General features: G+C 36.2%; 1 protein-coding gene across 4 annotated transcripts in view; it reads right to left on the bottom strand.

Annotated features, from left to right (window-relative positions):
* ZFPM2 (zinc finger protein, FOG family member 2) overlaps positions 1–22484 on the bottom strand; it is a 308676-nt gene that overhangs the window by 257579 nt on the left and 28613 nt on the right. The gene's annotated exons all lie outside the window — the stretch shown is intronic.

Here is a 22484-nt window from a genome sequence, read left to right as displayed (position 1 = left end):
TGAGTTTTGAAATGGTAATACAAGAAAGATATTAGAGAATTTTAATAGTAGGTTCAATTTGACCCACAGACTATTGTAGAAAGGGTCAAATTTTATTCAAATTATTTCTTTACAAAAAAAATGAACCCTTTGATTTTATTAAAGTAGATTAATATTCTTCACTGCTAGGTCTTTTGGCACTTCGGTGCACGACAGCATTAACTGTGCTTGTATATGAACTTTTCAAAGACCTTTAAATGTTCCAGTAATTTGGAACTTCACTTTCATTTATCCTCTTGTCTTCTTTTCTCTTACCATTATCCAAGAGGCCACAACAAAATTGACAGTGCCCATGGTCAGTTTGCTCTTAGAGCCAAGGCCAGAATATTTCCAATCAATAAAAGTGAAATGATGAAAAAGGAACCATTGAAATTATGCTTAGGGAGACATTAATTTCAAAAAATAGTGTGCAAGTGCACACAGAACATGAACTGCAAGACCTTTGCAGTTACATATCAGACCTCCGTTTTCTAGCAGAGGCTCTTGCCAAAATAGATGTCTTAATTCTACCGACACTTGTAACAGCTGCACAGCAGATGCTCCACAGCAGATGCTGTTCCGTGTGTTTCTGGTGATACAAGGGGAGAAAGGGAAGAACAAAGGGACAAGATGAGTATTGTGACTCAGAACCCTACAAAAATCACAGCAGCAACACAGAACTACCACAGTACCAGAGTGCACCAATTTCCTATTTTACTGAAGGAATTTTTTAACTGAAGCAAGTGGCAAGCTGGACATACAGTTCTCAGAGATGTACTTGTGATCCTTTTAGATAACTTTTCATGTTAGGAATAATTTTCCAATGGTAGTTTATCAGTAATTGTCTTAAATTTAACAGACTAAAAAAGAAAGCTTTCCTGCTTCCTTACACAGAAATGTGTGTATGTCTGAATAATATTATGCCTGAAGCATTTTTCCCTGAATTATGATGTATTTTGCCATTTCTAAATCCATCATTTACTTCTGTATGATTCCCATCTGCTAAATTTTAAAAAATAAATTTTGAAACTACTGGCAATCTGATTCAAAATACTGGCAATATCATTTGCCCTATGATACACAGCTCCTTCTCATGAAAATGTTATCCAATTCTAGTGTATTGTTTTAGCTAGATAAGTATGATGATAATGTTTAAACTTACAGCCTTAAAAAAATACAAAAAAGAAAGCATCACTTGTGTAAGAAGATGGTTTGTTGATTCTGCGTCCTTCCCTAAAATTAAATGCAAAAATGTAAAAAGGGTTTAAGTCATAACTTTTTTCTTAACATGATCATATTGTTTTCTACAGGTAAATTATTTTAAGATTTGATATTGACCTTTCTAATAAAGCAAAATCCTCATTTTGCATCTTACAACAAAGTAGATAAAAATTAAAGGTGAAATTTTACAATACCCAGACTCTCTTTTCAGTTTGTTGTACTACTGCAGGGTTTTTTTTTAAAACTCCACCTAAGAGAGCAGGGGATAGACACATCTACACCAACCAATCTACACCAATCCCTGTCATATAATATTTATGGTATGCTATTCTAAACAGTCCAGGAAAACCCTCTGAGGATTCAGGATCCAGAAATTTTCAGTAAATCCTTTCTTCCAGTCATGTAAACTGTGATACTGGTAAGAGGACTTTCTTTCCACGTCTCAATCTCACCATTTAGAATTTCAGCCATGTAGGTAACACACTGCCCACTACCCAGCACACCTTTCTCTACAGCCCATCTCCTTCACCACATACTGCTGTAGCAAAGCAGTTTCAAACATCATACCCCAAATAGGATGAATTTTATCTTACACACAGCCAAGTGATATTTGGAGCTGAAAGCTTTTCAGAGCCACGAGGACAGCCAAAGTTCACTCTGCTTCCACTGCCAGTGCTGCCCTTACACAGGACTTCACCACCAATCACATGTAGTGAGTGACACATACTGGCATTCGCTAATCACTGTTCTCCCTCACCTGCTGGAGGGAAAAATGTGATGCAAGTAGGAGCACTTTGAAGCCACTAATGATGCTGCTGCAGTGTATTTAATGGCCAGCATGTTAGCTACGATGAAAGAGGAACCTCACATCAAGTACATTAAGGGATCAGAGGAATACATACTCATTACTCGCTGTAATTTTACATCCCCAGTTTCAAGACAAAATACTCACATTTTTCGCATCCAGCAAAGACACACTACTGCTGTAGAAAATAAAGGGGGTCTTTTTTCTTCGGTTTAGTTAATATTTTCTAAGTTTGTATGTAGCTGCAGATAATTCCTGTTCATCTTTTGTTTCTAGCCACATTTCCTCAGATGGAAACTGGTCTCTCATCTCTGTACATCATCATGCAATTAAATCAAAAAAGCAGAAAAAAGGAATCTGGACTTTTTACATCCAGAAATCAATAGTGAACCCATAACTTCTCTTTCCAGTTACTATTTCACTTCAAATTACTATTGTTTTTTTTTTCCCCCGTGTCTTCTGCTTATATAAGTGAAATAGAGAAAAGAAGCCCCTGAAGACAGCCTAAATTCAATTTCTAATAACATGACCAAAGTTACAAGGATTGTATGTGGAATTCAGTGCCAATTTGAATTAGACCTCAATAAAAAGTCAGCACACTTAAACTGATTCATAACACAACACAGTTAAAGGAAAAACTTTGAAACACAGCAGGTGATATAGCAGACAGACATGGAAAAAAATGCCGTGCTTAATGTGACTGGCACTTCTAAAGTAACAGGAAAGAGAAGCTGAGAAGTTAGGAATTAACTAAACCACAAACTTCATGATCTTCTCACAGACATGTATGAGAATGCATGGTAATCTAGCTTATAGAAGTCCTTTTAAATTGACAATAAGATGACCTGTTAAAGCAGGTTCACCTGCTCAGGGTTGTGTCCAGGGGGGTTTTGAGTATCTACAGAGAAGATACTCACAAGAAGATACTATCCACAATCTCTCTGACAGCCTATTTCAGCACTCAGTCATCCATGAAGTAAAGCTGTTTTTATTCATATTTAGATCAAACTTCCTGGGTTTAAGTTGGTGCTCTTTTTGTTCCTTATCCTGTCACTGGGGAACACTGAACAGTAAGGCGTCATCCTCTCGACACCTACCCTTAAGATATTTGTATGTTTTGAAAACAAAGCATACAGTTGTCCCTTCTCCAAAGTCACAGGCCCAGCTCGCTCAGCCTTTCCCCATAAACTAGGAGCTCCAGTCCCCTCAGCATCTCCAGCCTGCCTAGTGGACTCTCTCCATTTGTTCTTTGTCTGCGAGTCCAGAACTGGACCCAGCACTCCAGATGTGCCTCGCTAGGGCCAAGCAGAGGGGCAGGATCAGCTCCCTCAACCTGCTGGCAATGCTCTTCCTGATGCACCCCAGAACACCCTTTGCCTTTTTGGCCACAGGGGCACTGCAGGCTCATGGACAGCCTGTTCTTCACCAGGACTCCCAGGTTCTTTTCCCACAGAGCAGCCTTCCAGCACGTCAGCCCCCAGCCTCTACTGGGGCAGGGGGTTATTCCTCCTCAGGTGCAGGACCCTGTCCTTGTTGAACTGCCTTAGGTGTCTCTCCACCCAGCTCCAGCCTGCCCAGCTCTCACTGAATGGCAGCACAGACTTCATATTTATCAGCCACTCCTCCCAGTTTTGTATTGTCAGCAAACTTGCTGTTGGTACACTTAGATTCTTAGAGGCTTGAATTTTAAATACCTACAGAGGATTTGCTATTTTTAATCCCATCATGGGAGTTTATTGATATGCAGAACAAAACTGAAGGGTTGCAAATTAGAAGTAAATCCTTAGATCAGATTGTAAGATAAATCAGATTGTAAAATTAATCTAAACTATAACAAAAAACAAACAAACTGAAAAAAAAATCAGGTAGAATAAAATTATTCTATTTGTATTTATTTATGCTGTATTTAGCCGCAATAAGCCAAAAATAGGGCACTAGCTGAGTCTGTCCCATGTACAACAATCCCTACCTGAAGATCCACAGCAAAAAAAAATATTAATGCTTAATTTTTTTCCCGTGGATATTCAATCTCAGTTTTCCCACTAACTGGTCATTTATGATTAGTTACAATAAGAGTTGGTGTAATTTACTATAATGTACCCTAAGGGTGAAATTTTAAGAGTGCGTTTTGTGTGGTTTTTTTTTTTTTAACAATTCATCAAAGAATTACAGTATTACAGCACTTATTATGTAAACAAAAAATATAATGGACTAATAATCTTCATCATCATACACATCTTACAAACACCACGAAAATCCTTGACTTTCATCATCACATCTCAGAAATATGTAATTTAATGACACCACAGTCTAGGTCACATATAGAGTGGGATTCATTGAATGACAGCATTTATAGGTAATTCTAAGTTATTTATCTTTACACATTCATGTATATAAACCCCAAAATACAAATAAGCAAACTAAATCTTTTAAAATAATTTAGAAGTTCATGTTATCATGATCATGTACTTGTTCTTTAATATCCTTGCTCACTTTTTTACTATTTTAATTTGATTCCTCACTGGTAGGAATTGCAAGATACATTGTATGTCCCCTAGAGTTGGCATAACCTGCTGGTTTTCTGAGTTAATCACTAATTAATAATTTGAAAACAGAAAGTCATTATGTCATTTCCAGACAATGAGGTTTTAAATGGTGCATGTTATGTCCTAGCCTTTTCAGTAAGGAAAAGTTTTTTCCTCTGGAAACCAGATGGCTGCTAAGTGTTATTATGAGACTATGCAAATCTCAAAGCAATAAGCATGAAATCAAAACAAGAATTCATTCTTCTCTCCTCTTATCATGATTGTTGTTTTGCTGAACCAACTTATGGAATAATACAATTGGATGCTTTGGCAAGGATGAGTTGATAACCCATCTCCTCTTTCTTTTCTCATAGCAAATAGTTCTGAAAACATTTTTTGCCTATACTTTTAACCTTCCTAATATCTTGTTCTCAATGCCAAATTTAAATGAGGTAATCTTATTCCAGGCTAAGTCTTCTCAGTAAACCGACTCACTTGTAAAGTTTACTGGCTTTACTACTAATATAATTTGATTATCCAAAAAATCCTTGACTGGCTTATGCTTTGGATTAGCCAATTTTTTCCTGTGAGGAATGAAATCCAGAAGAGTTATTTGTTATTTTCTATCACTTAAAGGTGCAAACACCTGCATGTTCATGAAATTGCCAGTTCCACTCTACATTTAAAATTCTATGCTTTGAAGAAGATTTTCAAAATTCAATAATAGAGCTGCAACACTTTGCAGCATTCTATCCTACAAATTTTGCAGAATACTCTGAAAAATCTAAAATTTCTAAGGCTGACCAAAAAGAAAACTAAGAAACTGAATATGAAATATTGATTTCCAAAGTAAGTAGCCTTCTAAATATTTAGAAGTACCTTAACTGATGAAACACACACTTATAAAAAAATTCCCATGGAGCTAAATACTTTGAAAGGTCTGGTACAGGAAGTCATTGCTAAAAGAAAGAAAAAAGAAAAAAGGTTGGAACGTTATTCTATAGGTCTTAGTTCTGTTTTTCATTCTTGTGTTTTTATTAATCCTTGACATATTCACTGCTAATAAATTTTAGTACTGAATTTCATAATTTCTTTTTTTAAATCCTTACACACAGCATAACTTATGGAGACATTTCAGTATTCTTACAACATAATGTTTTCTGTCTGTATTAACACATTAAAACATTTCTAGCTACTGTAAGGTTTTGTCATTTTATGATGCAAGAAAGAGTAGTTACAATTATGTAAAATTGCTATTGGTTTATCATGAAATAATGTCAAAATATGACTAAAGTATTAATCCACAAAATAAACTCTTTTCCCCAAAAGACTTATTGACTAATGTAGTTCCCCTTAATGAAAAAGTAGTATATTTTACAAAGTATCCTCCAGTAAATAAATGTCCTTTTAAACATCCCTTGCCATAGTTACTAACACATCTCTCTGATCTGAGTGACCCTGTGTGAACGGTAAGTTGGACAAGATGACTTACAGAGGTCTCTTCCAACCTCAAACATTCTGTGATTCACTGCTCATATCAGGAGATGCTGCACATCTTCTCATATTATCTTACCAGGATCTAAAACTAGTAGAACTCTCTGGAGTACTCTAGTATATTCTAGGCTTCCAACCCCAGCATCAAACAGACTGAAAGGAAGCAAACATAAGAAGAATATCCCTGAATTCCTCCAAAACTATCAAACCAAGAACAAGTGCTCTAGTGAGATTTTAATTTGATGCAGGCCTTAGCACCATTCATAGCACTGAGGCAACAGCTGCAAGGATCCACGAATGCAATCAACACTTCCTGCATCTGAGTTTTGGAGGATTTCACTGTATGTTAGACAAGCTCTTCACTCCATCTTCCCCTTAGTTTTATACCATAATGGCATTTCTCCTGTCTGCTGCTGCTCTACCCTAAGCTTGTGAAAAAATGCACTCCCTTTTCCCACCCTTCATCCATGCAGAGGCACATGGCTCAGTATGTTTAGCAATCACACAAAATCCAATGCAGTATTTTGGTTAATGTCACACACTGTGTTCATAGAAGAATAATGCTTAGTTAATCAAAGTTGGTACCACTTAACTAGGCCTGTTGGAAAGTCAATCACACCATGCCACTTCTGCCCTGGAAAAACAGAACTGACCCTCTGATATCACCATACTTTGTTTCAGTTTTAAAGATCAAGATGCTGCTTTTGCTCATCTCCCTCAAAAAAACTGTTCTTTAACGGAAAAGAAGTCACTTATAGCATTTTGCCTAATGCTCATTGGAAAATTTTTCAGTTTCAATTTATCCCTCTTCATTATAACTCTTCTAAAGACACATTTTTTCAGACGTTTATACCTTCAAATACTAACAGCTTTTTGTCATGACCCTTTAAATTATCACCTTACTAAAAGGCAAGTGTTCTTACAATTTAATCTTCCTCACACACTACAGTCTAAGAGTTACTCAGATATTTCACTTCTTGATCCTCTGAGCACCCCTCTCTGTTCTTCCTTACATCTTCCAGTACTGAGGTGAGTAGAACTGAATATAGCATGAATTTGGCATATAGTTTCTGCTTCGTAGGGATCAAAAAGGCAAACGACAGCAAATATGACATGAGACTCTCACACCTCAGAGAGCTCTGAAAAAAGAGCAGGAATCCATGACACTTTGGAAAACAAGAAGTATCCGGGACTAAGGTAGGGGTTAAAGTGGATGTTACTCATTACAGAAACACCAACTCAAGTGTGAGTTTTACTATTAAACAGGGTTAATTTAAAGACAGCTTTTATAAGAAAGTTTAAAATATAATAGCAATATTGATAAAAATGGCTAGCCATGGTTAATAATACAGAAGGAAACACCAAAAAGCAGTTCACTGAACTGCTTGTCGCAGGCTGCACAACATTGTCATGCCAAATGGTAAAAAAATTGTTCCAAAAATACTTGGGTTTTCAAGATGGACATGTTTATAGTAGAGACATTACTAAAATGCCTACAGTCTGCAATAATACAAAAATGTCACCATGCATTACATTACATTATATTGCTGCTCCTGTGGGTGAAGATTTAGAGGAATTGTGGGTTCTCTTCCCAGTTCATGCCAGAGAACTCGAAAATATTTAAAGACCTGCAGCATAAGAAAACCAGACCATGGAATGGCAGGCTGAAGCAGACATGAATTCTTATAGATTAATAACTTTCTTCTATGCTTTGTTTTCCTCCTCCTCCTCCTCTCCTCTGCCATCATTGCCACTCAACTGCTATCAAATACAGTGGTTCAATATACCTTAATTTAGAAAATTTTAACATTTTACAGCCAATTCCTATATTATGACTATCAATAATATTAGATTATTATGCCAATACTACTGCAGAAACTATTGCTATCACACCACTTCCAACATGTAATAGCTATTTATTTAGCACAAGGCTGCTGGATATGTTTTTTTCTTTTTATGCACCCTTTTGAGGATTTTCTTGATGTCCCAGCAAAAGAAACACTCAGAACAGCATTTTACTCTCATCATCAATATCCAGGTTTGAAATATCCTTAAGGGTTATTCTGTTGCCAGTTATTGTCCTCAGATGTCCTTCCAGTATTCTCTGGCAAGCAATATCAAATTTCAGGGAGTTGCACACAATGCAAACCAAAGTATTTGTGCCTTCACCAAAACAGGTAATACCAGATGAAGGGAATGACTTTGGTTTTTAACTTAGAAAAGAAAGCAACAGGGTGACAGGGAAAGTTTTGATGAGAAATTTGAAGCAGTCTTCAAAAAAATAAGCACACTTTCTTCCCTGTTGCCAGACTCTCTCATGGTGCTCTCTTCCTCATGTCCTTTGCAGCTGTCCTCATGACATTCACAAACCACTGTGCCTAGAACGAAAAACTTTTCAAATCTCACACTTCATGTCACACACCCTTCCAATTATGAGATACGAAAATAAATATGACACATTTGGTTTAAGCCTCAGAATCAAATATAAGTAGAAGAGCCCACTGCTGCTAGACACTGAAGGGAGCACTTTGGTCTAGACCTGTACAGCTGATTTGTGATCATATGCATGCAAGACTGCAGTACCAAGAAAATATCATCTGTTAGAATCAAATACATAGAAAACTGTATTGGAGCATGGCTCACACTGTAGAGAACTAAGCTATGCTGTGCTGTAGATCCATTGATCAATCATTTTTATTAAGTTAATTTATATTATTCAGCAAACTTGTCTTTTAATGTTTCTATTGTTGGTTACTTCTTTGCTCTGGCTATTACATATATACTCTAGAAGACTCCAAATTTTGATATTTGTCTTTAAATTAGTACAAAAGCACAGGTAACACCAACAAGTTGTTATTAATTATTTCATCACATGAGTTATATTAAAGGTAAGGTGAAATGAATACTTCTAGTAGAATAAAAAAAGGTTCAGATATCAAGCATTTTAAAATTAAGCCCTATTATCTGGCTGAAACAAAGCTACAGAGTGAGAATTACAACATGAGAAATCCTCAGGAACATTTTCTTTGAATTAAACAGCAAAAAGGAGATCAGATTGGTTTTTAAATATCTTGGAAAATTGTGTAGCCAAGTATTACTATGTTCTTACATGACACTTACTCTAAAGAAAACCACTTCTGTGCTTTTAAAAATGGAGTTTTCTACAAAATCTTTATAAAAGACTGATTCCTGGGGGTAGCAGGGACGGGGGCATCACAAGAGAGAAACTTTTCAAAAAGGTTTGATGGCTTTCAACACAATCTAATACAAAATTAGCAGTCTACTACTGGAAGTGGTCATGTCAGCAATTTAAGTAATTTCTACACCCAGTCTAGAAGCTATTAAAAAATATGAAAACTAGTGAGCATAGCAGATACATTCATATCTTACTTCCAGTGAAAATTACCACTGGAACAAAAAAAAAAATTCTGGTGTTCATCCTAACTATCAAAATTCCATTTCTTAGTAAAAGACTGGAAGAGAACATTTTGCACTTCTTGATCTGATCAGTGGGAAGCATGGCTATTTACAATGCAGGCAAATTCAAAATATACATTATTATACTCAGACTGGCATCAAGAGTCCATTGTAGACTCAGAATCATCCAGGACAGAGATCTGCTGCCAGTCTAAACATCTTTTTAAGAGAAAACTGCAGGTTCATCGAGATGACTACTAATTAACCTGCTAACTCCAGACTGTAATTATCTTCTTGTCAAGAATACAAGACCTTTCAATGTAACAAAAGCTTGGTTTAAGACACAAGTAATGGGAATATAAACAGGAATAACATTCCTTCAGGTGGTTTATTTTCAAGTACCTAAGCACAAGTAAGCATCTTACATGTCAAGGTTTTAGTCTGAAGATGGACAATGAGATCCCCTCATCAATGACTGTAGTTGAAAGTCACCAAAATCACACACAAGAAGTTCAGTGCATACCTACACTGGTGTTTCTACCCACTTCAACAATGACAAGTATGACTATGATGAAGGTCCCTGTGCCGCAGCGAACAAAAGCAGGTCTCTGAAGTAAATAAAATACCTGTTGAATAGCCACTGGAAACTATATGATACATAAAGCCTTGTAAAGACCCTTGATGGAGGCTTCTCTCTTTTCACAGAAGATTTTCAAATTTTCTTTCCCACATGTCCCTTGCTTTTTTTTTTTTTCACCTTGTACTGATTCTTTAGCAGAAATTTTTTATTAAATGCAAATATTTACTATGACATAACCTATATTGTTTCATGCCATAATGACTTCTGTGGAACATTTTAATAAGTCATGGGAACAGCATTATCCAAGAGAAGAGACTAAACCAATTCTAGGAAGGTTTGTACATTGTTAGACTAATAAATACAAACTTGGAGTAATTAAAAAAGCTCTGAAAATATGAAAATAAATCCTAAGATACAATACTAACACTTCTAATTCATCTCAAAGGTGAAAAGTATAATTATTAACATTATTAATAGAGGAAATGTGGGGTTTAAGCACTGATTTTAGTTCCTTACTGTTCTGAGACAGATGTGAATTCTCTGGGATCACAGGGTTAAAAACCAAAAACAAACAAAAAACACAACCCTCCCCTCTCCCCCCCCCATCAAATAATTCAAGTCTTTTAATCTCTTAAGGTGGATAAACTGAATCAGTTTACCTTACAGCATCATTTGGGCACTGAAGAACATTAGATTTTTTTCCCAGTAGAAATGAACCAACAGCTCTGTAGCCAAATTTCTAGCTCTATCCTATGTATCACTGCAAGTGCTTTTCTTTGGTGGTATGCAAACACTATCTGCTGGCAGATCTTATGAAAGGTAATTCTTATTTGATGTTTCACAGAGAAAAAGTTTTTCAAAGTCATGAAACCTATCCAATAAAAATTAGACCAATGAAGACTAAAATTTTTATTTGAAAATTAAAATTTTGTATAAAAAGTTAGTTCTCTACCTAAAAAACCCAGTAGTTTATTTCTTTCTTTCTGTTTAAAACAGTAAAATCCATAATCTGCTGTAATTTATAAACTGTAATTTAAGTCTTCCTCTAACCTCTGAATCACAAAACCTTTAAATGCAAACAATTATCTTAGAATTTTATAAGGAATATTCCTGCATACGGTATGATTTCATTGGTGATCAAGAACAAGAAGCCAAGAAAAGGACAACAAACTATAATCTGTGTTTTGAGAGAACATCAGGCACTTTCTAAGGGAGGGCACACACAGTTCTGTTTAAGAGTTGCACCACTCCTGAAATATCCAATAAGCCACTTTTTGCTAAAGAAACCACTGCTTTGAATTATCTATCTTACTTAATCAATCTTCTATTTACCCAACAAGCTTTTTAATAATCTCATATAAGCTTGTAGCTTCTAGCAGCCTCTCTTTCATTCAACCTTACAAAAACCATTGCTGAAGAGGACAGTCTGCTCTGAACAAATGCAAACCATCCCTATTAATTCTGTTGGAAGTATACTCAGTATATCCCTTGAAATATTTATGTTTACAACCATCATGCCAGGGAATGACAATCCAGACTGTGTAAGAGGTTGAATTCACGTGAAAAGAAAAATACCCCTGCGATTTAAAGACTGTGCATGTATGGTGTCTTCTGTTTCCATAGAAATCTGACTTTTGGTATAGTATTAGTTGTAGTCTTGAGGTGGGTGTTTTTAAGACCAGAATAATAATGCCTACTCCATCAAAAAAAAACCAAACTTCATGACAGAGACCTAGGCATTTCATTCCTATGTGTTTTGCTACTGCAATTAATAATATTAAGCAAAACCTTTAAAATATAAGAGATCCAACCAGAATCAAATTAATGTTCAAATTACTGATCAATTATCAATCTGCTCTAACTCACAAACCTAATGAAAAGTGCAATTCACACAATATTCTCTTATAATCTGACTTCCCTGACTGGGCTTTCCACAGGAAACTTTAATCTTTAATGCTTCATCTACAGGAGCAATAAAATAATTACCAAAAGATATTTATAGGAATGAAAGTCAGAACTTCCTCAGGACCCAAGAGGAGATTTTATAATTCAGTTCCACAATACAGTTTTAGTCACTGCTACCTACACAGAACTGGTGTATTCATATTAATATCAATGAACCCATATGTATATTTTTTACATACACTGGCATACAGTAATCACTGTTTGAACTGGCTTTGGCTTATTTTATTTGCTATAACATAAATATTTAAGTAGAAATTATAGTTTAAAGCACAGCATGCTGTTCATCTCTTGGTAACATGCATACAAAATCCTGCCTATGGAACGGTGTTGGTCAATACCTGACTATTTAATACAAGTTTTGCCATCTCTTCAGCTGAACAATTGCAGCTTGTAGTTCCAGACTGAAGCTTGGATATACAGTAATAACATACAGCTATATTTAAATCTATACTTTGAGCCAAGGTTCTATCCTTCAAGGACAGGTCTCACTTCTGGAAATCTAACATGGCAGAGGTAACCAGTGACACTAGGGTTTCACCTTTACATTTTTCTTGGCTTGTATTACTATGTGATGCTCTGCAGCTGCAGAGATTCAGCCACTTATACCTCGCTCCACTACATGAAAACATTAAGTATAAAATTTTCCATTAACATTCTATTAAACTCAAATTGTTAAATATACTCTTTATTAATCTGCTGCTTACAAAGGAATACTGGAGTAGCCTATTTTTCACTTTCAGTCACATGGCACCTTTTCAGCACTACAGAAGTTTAAAGAAAAGGAAAGGAAGTAAGTTCTTACACTCATTTGTGGCAAATTCTGTTCTCTCTTTTGCTTACTGTTTATTGCACTGTGTTTTAGGAGAAATCTTCTGGAGACAGGACACCTACTTGGATTTCTAAACTATGGAATTATTTGTTTGTTGAAATACTTTGGTTATAATTCACCTTCCTTTGAGCAGCAAGTCTTCCCTTCAAAAAGCTCAGTAGACCTGGACAGACGAATACAGCTTGTTTCACTTTTGAAAAACCAACTCTAACTTACTAACAGTTCTACATGACCTTACAGAGATAAAGCAGAATTCTTGGTATAGTAATAAGTATGATTGATCCAAAGCTCATAGGATTTAATAATTAGGTCTTGAGAGACACAGAAGCCAGTGTTCTCAGAGCTACTCTCACACAGAAACAAGAGCTGTGGCTGTGCTCTTTGGATTACAGCAATGCTATCTGTTTATCTTTAAGCACAAGATGGATGTACAATTTGATGACAAGACATTAGAAAGCATCATGAAGACATTACTACCAAGTGCGCTCCAGCGGGTACAACATATGCTACTGAGATACCAGAAATATGATGTAAGGATAAGATATTGCCCAGGGAAATCATTTACTGAAGGCAGATAAACAAAGCATGAAGTGTAAAACCCAATATAACACAGTTGCTGTTGTAGAATAGTAGAAAGTCGACTAATGTAAAACAATGCCTCAGTTTCACTGATCTTTATTTCAAGAATGTACCAAAAAGGCTATGTTACAAAAAGTAAAATTATTCCAGCTTCTAGTGCGGCCAAATTTTAGCCACAATTGGAACAGTAAGGGGACCCAAAGAAACCTTGCAAAAACAGTTCTTACCTCCTAATTAGTGTAGTCACTTGACACAGGGCAGATATGTTCAGCTAAGTCACTAATCTCAGCCAGGTCCTCCAAAGAGTAAAGGCATAGTGTATGGCACCTGCCTCAAGCTTCATGACACCTCCACGGAGCTCAGAAGTAGTTCTGCAGTACTCACCAAGTACTCTGTCTTTCTTCAAACTCAGTGTGAGAGTAATTCATCATTCTCTGAAGAAACACAGGTCTCCCGCAGACTAGGGGGAGGATGTGGCCCAAAATATTTCACACAGGGACTCAGAGTAACTTGCTAAGGCAGATACCTACATTCTTAGAACTCTGAAACCTGTACTTGGCATCTACAGTGCTTCAGTCCTTAAAAGGAACCATCTACTGATAATATTTGTACCATATTGTAAATGCTGAAAATTATTTTTAAAAAGATGAAAAAGAAAGAGCTGCCAATCTTTCAAAAACTTGGCAGGCACATAACACTGCATGAGAGAAGGCTTCATAGAAGGAACACATCTGGAGTGATATCTGTGCTTGCAACTTCCCTGTAAACAACTCTTTTACTAAGCGATGGTTTTGCTTCAGAAATGGAATCCTTACCAATCCCACAGCCACACAGCAACTTTGATCAATTAATGCTTTTAAGCACTCTGACACTGGATATTACAGAAGTGCGAAGACCTATTATTACTTTCCACTTTGTGCTAGAAAATATCACCTAGTAGGAACAGGGTACAGAAAAATCCATAAATTACAATTAAGTAAAAAAAATCGACATTTTCCAACTATAGGTTCATTCACCAACCTCAGAAACAAGAGGCAGAGTATGTTTATGCTTGAGTGATATTTCCTCAAGTTTTAACAAGTGTGCAGAATCACACAATTGTAAATACTCATATTTATTACAACCAGACTTAACAGCAGCTGGAGTAGAGAAAGTATTTTCATTTACTTCAATTGCTGTTCAAAAACTTTGTGTTTATATCAGAGTAAGAATAAACCACAGTGGCCAAGATAATAATCCAAACCAATACTAAGGCCGCAAGATGATGCATCGCACATATCTGATTGTTCAGCTAAGACCCCATATAAGGGATCAGCAAGCTTTTACCTGTTTAAAATTTTGTTCATCAGAGTCTACTCAATTTGCAGATACAATCATTTTATCATTTTTCTTCTGCAAAGTATAAAACCAAGTTTGTCAGAATCATTGTCTGACCATTAATATTAAAGCTCTTCATTATCTCTTCTGACAGAACAGAGCAGTCTTCGCACATCCTAGGGAAAATTCCAATTCATTCATGAAAGTCAGAAGCACATCAAATGCCATGAGAACTGGACATAGTTTTCAAGACCAGTGAAAAAATTGTATTTTGTGAAAGGACAGGAGCTACTGCCAACAATTACAAATGTCTGTCCCTTGTCTGTACTCAGCTTCACAATTAGGCCCAGAGCTGCTTGCTAAGCTCTGAAAGTAAAGAGTCCTAATCTAAAATAAAGCTTGTCTATAAACACTGTCAGAGGGAGCAGTCAGGTTCTAGCCCTCTAGGTCAATGCATTTGATAGGTAAGCCCTACAAAAACCACCTATGGAAATTTACTGCTTGTCACAAAGTACTTGCTGATCAACTACGGTCCAGTTAAGCTCAAAACATAAGCTGTAACTCCTGGGCTTTTTCATTAAGCTTTACTTTGGGAAAAAAGTGATCAAAGTTTTAATTTTACCTTTAGAACAGCAAAGTATACCAGAATGCATTACTGAGAATAAAACAGGGTTTCTGTGGAGCAGCAGATCTTCCTAACTGCACAGTACAGAGAACAAAAAATTTTGTATCAGAATGACACCAGGAAAAGAAGGTAGAAACTATTTATTGATCTGATCAGATCACTGAAGATAGCACTTGTCTACCCAGTAGGCCACTGTGAAAGGCATACCAGCTCAGTTCACAAGTTAAAGATCAGCAGAGATGACCTCAAGTGAAAACTTCTCTAGTCAAGCTTGACTGTTGCTAAAAGAAAAGCAAGTATCTTCGTACACTGGTTGGCAGGTATGGGTTTACCTTAAAGAATTAGCTTAGATCATTAGCTATCAGTAAAAGTGGAACCCAAATCAAACCTACAGCTATTCTAGTAAACATAAAGTAGGCAGCAAGTGTTCCAAGAAGACTGCATCTATGGTCTCCCACAAAGACAGGCTGAGATCCTAATGCTGTCACACAACAGTAACTTTTAGTACCAAATATTACACATATTTGCTTGTTACCTAATAGGCAACCATACTTTAGAGACTGTTTGAGCTTCGAATAAGCTATGTGTAGTAAAAAAAATTAAAAGTAGTATTCTTCTCTCATGAGCACAAAGATATCAAATTGAGACTTCCTGAGGGAGAAGGAGGATGGGTTCCTTTTGCTTATTTTCTTTACTTTCATTTAAAATCCAACATAATTAGTGAATCAAGAGGGGCATCCTGTAAAACTGGTAATAGAATTCCTGTGGTCTTTAAAGTATAGTACTATAAATGTTCTAAATTTTGACCATTTTCCATTTTTCCTGACTTTTTTCCTCATCTTAAAGGACATAACTACAATAAGCCATGCTGATCAAAACAAATCTCTTCATGACTTTGAAAAGGACTTAGGTGGGTTTAGACAGCAGTCACCCTGGTATGGGTCTAAAAGATATGGTCCTATTTAGTGTCTATCCCACTGAAATTTTTAACTGAGAACTGGAGACGCATGGCCTTAGTTTCACTTTCAAATAACTATTCTCCAAATGCAGTATACATTTTGGGGGATCTGGGCTTTGAGTCCAGTCCACCAATTGTACTGCCATCACACTCTGTTCACCGTGTAAGTCTACTAGTAACAGTGACTTTAGATATCCCCTTCTGAGTAATTTTAAAGCCTTCAGGTAGACCAACCTGAGTTCAACAGAGTGTGAAATTCTGATAGATATCATCACTTAGGTATCACTCAGTATTTACAAATTTTGTATCTCTACAGGAAGGTGTACTGAGTACTCTCTCTCCTAAAATCTAACTTCACCCTTCTTTTTTTTTTTTTTTTCCCTCTAGGGAGTTTCAAAGCATGGATATATTGCCAATCCTTTGAATTTTATTCCCATTTAAAATTCCTGATGACTTTATTTGCATTTAATATTTATTTATCACATTGATTTATTGTCTTATTTGGGGTCTCAGGGTTTTGATGATAATGAAAGATGCTGTATAAATAAAATTAATTCCTCTTAGCATTCACATTCAAAAAGAGACCAGATGTATTGCTGCTTTTAGGTTGAACATTCATTCCTCAGTACAACTTTTCCTTTACAGTGCATATATAGCATGAAAACATTATATTTACATATGCCATGTTAATTCTTGGGTATCTACATTATCATGGTAAAATTCAGTGCCCAGGAAGTGCCCTCTAAGGCAAACATAGAGAACTAGCTAGTTGCTTACCTTTTACACGGTTAAGACTAGGTAAGTTGACTCATTTCCCCAAAATGCTACAGTTTTTCAGAGGAGGCACCAGACTGACACTCATTCCATGGAAGATATAATAGATTAGATATGGCTAATCCATTAGAAGAGATTTGAACAAAATGACCATAGCACATCCAGGTATACATCACACTCTCTGTGAGAGCACCTCTTCCCTCCCTTGTGTATAAATACTACAGTAACTACAGTAATAAATAAATTATTCTGGTTTCTATTTCTAGTAGCAACTGAATAATGAAATTTGAGAAGCAATAGCAACAGTTTACAGACCAAGTAAAAATTAACTCCAACTTCCCAAACAATTGTCCCATCTTTCCATTACTTGACACTGCATTTCCTTAAGCTACATGTAGATAACTTCACTTCCCCAGACAGCTTCTTTTCTCCCCTTTTCTCATATCATTTCCCCATTCTCCATACACATACAAAATTTTTCTGACTGCTTTTGTGCATTCAGGAAAATTTCTAAAGCAAAGCAAATCTGAGGCGAAATGGCTGAATATTACACAAAAGAGAGAACTATTACTGTAAAATCTTTCCAGTCCCTCCTCAGCTTTCGGATTCTCACAAACTCACTAAATGTCTGCTCATGTCAAGTCTGCAGACTTCTCAGTGATTAACTATATTTGGGTTTGAGAAATATGATTTTTATAATACTGTAATATTCTGAGATACATGGGCTTAATATTTTAATATTACAAGAATATTATGAAATAAGTTATTGTAATATCATTTAATGTCATATTAGAGTTAATATGAAAACACATACAACACTTCTTCTGAGACACCTTCTTACACCTTGGTCTTTTGCTCATAATTTAAGTGCCAAAGTCCCACAATTATTTGTTACGCAACTTACTCCTTCTTGCTATAACTCATTTACTAAATTGTCCTATTTATCGGCATAGCTAATTACTACTTGTCTGAATACCATTAGTACCCTTTCCTCCCTTGTCTCTAAAGTATGCAAGTGATGTTTTCAGACAATTTGTGCCATAATTTTAAAATATTGTACAAATTACATTTAACAAAAGGATGGAAAGTTATTTTATGAGTAATAATTTCACTGGCTTTTTTCTCAGCACACATGTTGCCTTCATAATGAAACACAGGAGAGACATTTGTCTCATCAAAACCTTTAAAATTCTTATCTAAAATTGTGAGAAGCAGAAAAAAAAAAGAAAAAAATTGCATTTAATAGTTCAGTTAACATTTATTGAAAAGAAGAATTTAAATAATATTTTGTTTCTTGATTTGACAATATTTTTGGATTTATAAGACTAAGTGATAATCACTGAAGCTAAGCAAAATAAATTTTAAATCAAAAAGTTGCTCTGCATAGAAGTTCAGTCAACTATGCTACAGTCATGATGCTAAAATGTCATCTTGAAATGACATTAGAGTGACACATCATTGAAATTCTAACATCTTTTACATTTAGAATATAAAATAGGTTATCTTCACCTTTCTGGATTTGAAGCAGGAAAATTTTTTACTATTTTGTTTACAGTTTTGCAAACTACCATGTTTTCCATGTCCCCCAAAGCAAATAATCTGAATTCCACTAACGAAGTAACTGGGAACACTTCAACCCAAATTATATTCGCAGCATTAATGGATCAGACTAGACTTCAAATTATTCATCAAGACTCCCATCTCAGGACCATGACTGAATCCCCTGAAGTGTTAAGTTTCACTGATTATCCAGTTACCAAAAAGTAACCAAATATGGATGAATACATTATTCAATTACACATTGCTAAGCATAACTAAGTTTTCTGTACTGTCGGAACTCAGAATGTCCCACAGACATTCTCGGACGTTCCAGACCCAGGTCAAAAGCATCTGAGACCCTGGCATGCAGCCAGAGACCCCTGTGGCTTTGAATCTGACCCATGGAACAGTTTACCAACTTTGCAGGAAGAACAAGAAGTCACAAAAGTTTAGATATTGTAGTAGAAGTAGTCACAAAGTGAAAGGAAGGATTTCTGAGTGCTGTACAGGGGGGTTTTAAGCCTTGTACGCAGGGGTCCAAGTTTTGTACATGGGGATCAGGAGATCTAAGATGGAGGGACTTGGGTGTGCCCTGTCCTCTTTCTTTCTCCTTCCTAGCCTCCATGTCTTTGGTGGTGTTGGCACTCACAGATTGGTTTAGAGTAGAAAGTCACCATTCAATATAGATAGTAGGTATTGGAGAAAAAGTATAAACATGTAGTACGTAATATATGATATAGAAGATGGCACCAGCCCGCTGGGAGGGCAGTGTACCTTTGTCTGAGCTGCTGAACGGACCACAGCAGTTCAGGGAGAAGAATCTTTTAAATAACCAACAATAAACAACCTTGAGAACAGACAACAGAAGACTACTGAGTCTTTCTTCGAAGGCACGGATTGGAGGAGGGACTTTTCCATCTTTCGGGGTCATCCCAATCCGGGGGTGAAACCCCACACTGTACAGTCATAAAAAAGCTATGGTATTGTATTTATTAGTCTTCACAATCAAAGGGAACTGATATCACAGACTTAACAGTTCATTCTATCTAGTTTTATCTTTCTAAAGCAAATATTTAAAGGATATAATTTCTTACACTAATCTGAGTTCACACCTCTATTCTTTACTCATGAGGAAAGAATCACAACATCTTTAAGAAAAGTGTCCACAGAAAGCTCACTTACAAAAGTGTATAAGTAAGTATAGAGGCTCTAAGGCATATCAGGAAAAAAAAGTTGCAGCTGTCTCTGCAAACAAAACTCTCATTCAAGACAGACAGCATTCTGCCTTTTGCAAAATTAGTGTAAGCAATGAGCAACCAATGTATCTGCTACACTAATTACATATCACTACCTACTATTTTAACCAAAGCAGAGCATATTTTTTGAGCATCCCGGAGTGATTCCATCCTGAACCAGCTGTCCAGCAATGTAGTGTTATTATCTCCTTATGCTGACACCAGCAGACTGCACTCCCAAAACAGGCTGCCCTACCCCTTCTGCTTGCTCTTCACAGTCATGCTGTCCTCCTTGCTGGATTAGCAAAAGTACATCTGTGGCCATCAGGTGAACTAGATAAAGGAATTGATTTGAATTAAAACTGAACCATGAGGAATGGGGAAAGAAAGTGGTTTTCACTTGGAGCAGTTTCTTCCCCCAGTTTTCTCTATGGACAGAATAACATTGATGCCATATGTGAACACTGTATGAACTAATAGGCAAAAGGAAGAGGCCATCACTGTCTCTCTCAGTTGCATGCTGATTTAAAGCAAATCTTGAAGCAGGGTGCAAAACTGAAAAAAATTTAATTACCCAGGAAAACTGTTTATTTTCCTTCCCACAGAGGAAGCTCAATAACTAGCTTATTTTGGATGCCAAACAATTACAAAGTTGAAGACTTTTGCACTAAGAGTGACCATAAATCATCTCTTTAACTGCATATGAAGTGGCTCCTCTGCAAACAAGCACACGCTTGAATTTATTTCTATACAGTCCTCTAACCTTTTTAAAATGTGACTCATAAGTGTATCCTCACTTTTCCATAAGCCTTTTGATGAAAGTAAACATGCTTAGAAACTTATAAAAAAATCCACAAGAATGCCAATTACAACAACAATTACTTTCTTACTTCCTTCTGCCTCCTAATAGTACTGGAAAGAATTCCATAGAGTGAAATTGTAAGTTGAAGTTGTAAAAAATTGTTAAAACTGACAGAAGTGATAGCCGAAGGTATGTGAATAGCTTCTATTAAATGTTTCCTAAAAGTGTGTCTATGTACAAACAGGTCGCTATGCATTAGCGCCGCTTAAAAAATAAGAGATTTTCTTCCAAGCAAGACAGTTCTGAATGCAGAATTCTCAAAAAGTTCAATTTGAGAATGATTTCTGGGATATTGGTTCTATGGTTTTTTTACAGACCAGGCTGACTACCCACTTACAATTACACCAAGGTCTATTTCACATGACCACTTAGAAATTTCTTGGTAATCTGTCTGCTGACTTAAAAGCAAATCTAGACCTTGAAATATGTAGTAACTTTTATTTCAATAAAAGAATTCAATAATTTTAACACAGAACAATCCAGTGTATTTGGATATTGTAATTCTAGTATTAATTTATGGAAAAAAAATCTAGAAAAGACCTTTATTTTCGAAAGCTTTCAAATGTTTTAAGAATATTTACTTCCTACCATATGAGTTGCACTTTTGGTCTTATAAAGTGAAAACTGCCCTTAAAGGGTTAATGCAAAATCTACCTTATTTAAAGGCAGCCTTAAAGGGTTAATACAAAATCTACCTCACTTAAAGGCATCCCTCAGGGGTCAATATGGCTTAAGATCTTCATTAATGGCTTGAACAACAAAACAGAGTGCCCTCAGCAAGTCTGAAATTGTATCAAATTCATAGGAGCTACCAAGATGCACTAGAAGGCAAGGCTCTACAAAGGAGACCTGGGCTGTCAGAAACATGAAATTCAACACAGGCAAAGTTTGAACTCTACTTTTGGGACAGATAAATCTTAGGTACCAGTAGAAGCTGGGGATGAACATTCTGAAAAACAGCTTTGCTGTATAAGCATGAATCAGCAGTGAGCCCTTGCAGCAGCAAATGCCAACCACGTCCATGGATGTAACCAAGTCTGGACAGCAGGCTGAGATGATTATTCCCCTCTACTCGGCAATTGTGAGACCACATCTTAAGTGCCATGTCTAGTCCAGCGTTTTGCAGTACATGATGGTTTTGGAGTGAGTCTGGCAGAGGAGAGCAAGACTGCCACAGGACTATGGCAAGGGAAAATCAATACAGCTGGGATGTTCAGGTTTAGGAAGAACTCTTCTTGCTGTCTTCACACACCAAATGGGAGGTTCCAGAGGACAAAAGCCACACTTTCCCCGGAGGTCCGCAGAGATAGAGGAGGCAATTGACACAAGACATAGCAAAGGAAATTCTAAGAATATGTTAAAGAGATTACAGCGATGACTGCAAAACTGTAGAATGTAGCTAAAGGAGGTTTTGGAATCTCCAACCTTGAACACAACAAAAAATTTGACTAGGAATCTTACCAAAATAGGTTCTGGTTTGAGCAGAAGGTTGAATTAAATCATCTCTGGAGGTCCCTTTCAACATAAAACATAATGATTTTACAGTTTTATTCTCAGTTCTAAAGTGATTGTGGAATCTTGGTCAGTTCTGAGTTAAACAGAATAAGCTTCAGACCTAACACAAGCATTCAGATATTTTTGTTAAGAACATGGCTCGGCTACATACCATTTCACAGGTTCATTGGAGTAACTGAGCTGTAAACCAAAAAATAATTAGATCTCACACTTTAAAAAGTATAGA

Source organism: Motacilla alba, chromosome 2 (genome assembly GCF_015832195.1).
Source record: "Motacilla alba alba isolate MOTALB_02 chromosome 2, Motacilla_alba_V1.0_pri, whole genome shotgun sequence".
NCBI classification, from domain to species: Eukaryota; Metazoa; Chordata; class Aves; order Passeriformes; family Motacillidae; genus Motacilla; species Motacilla alba.
This window is presented reverse-complemented; position numbering and strand designations above follow the sequence as displayed.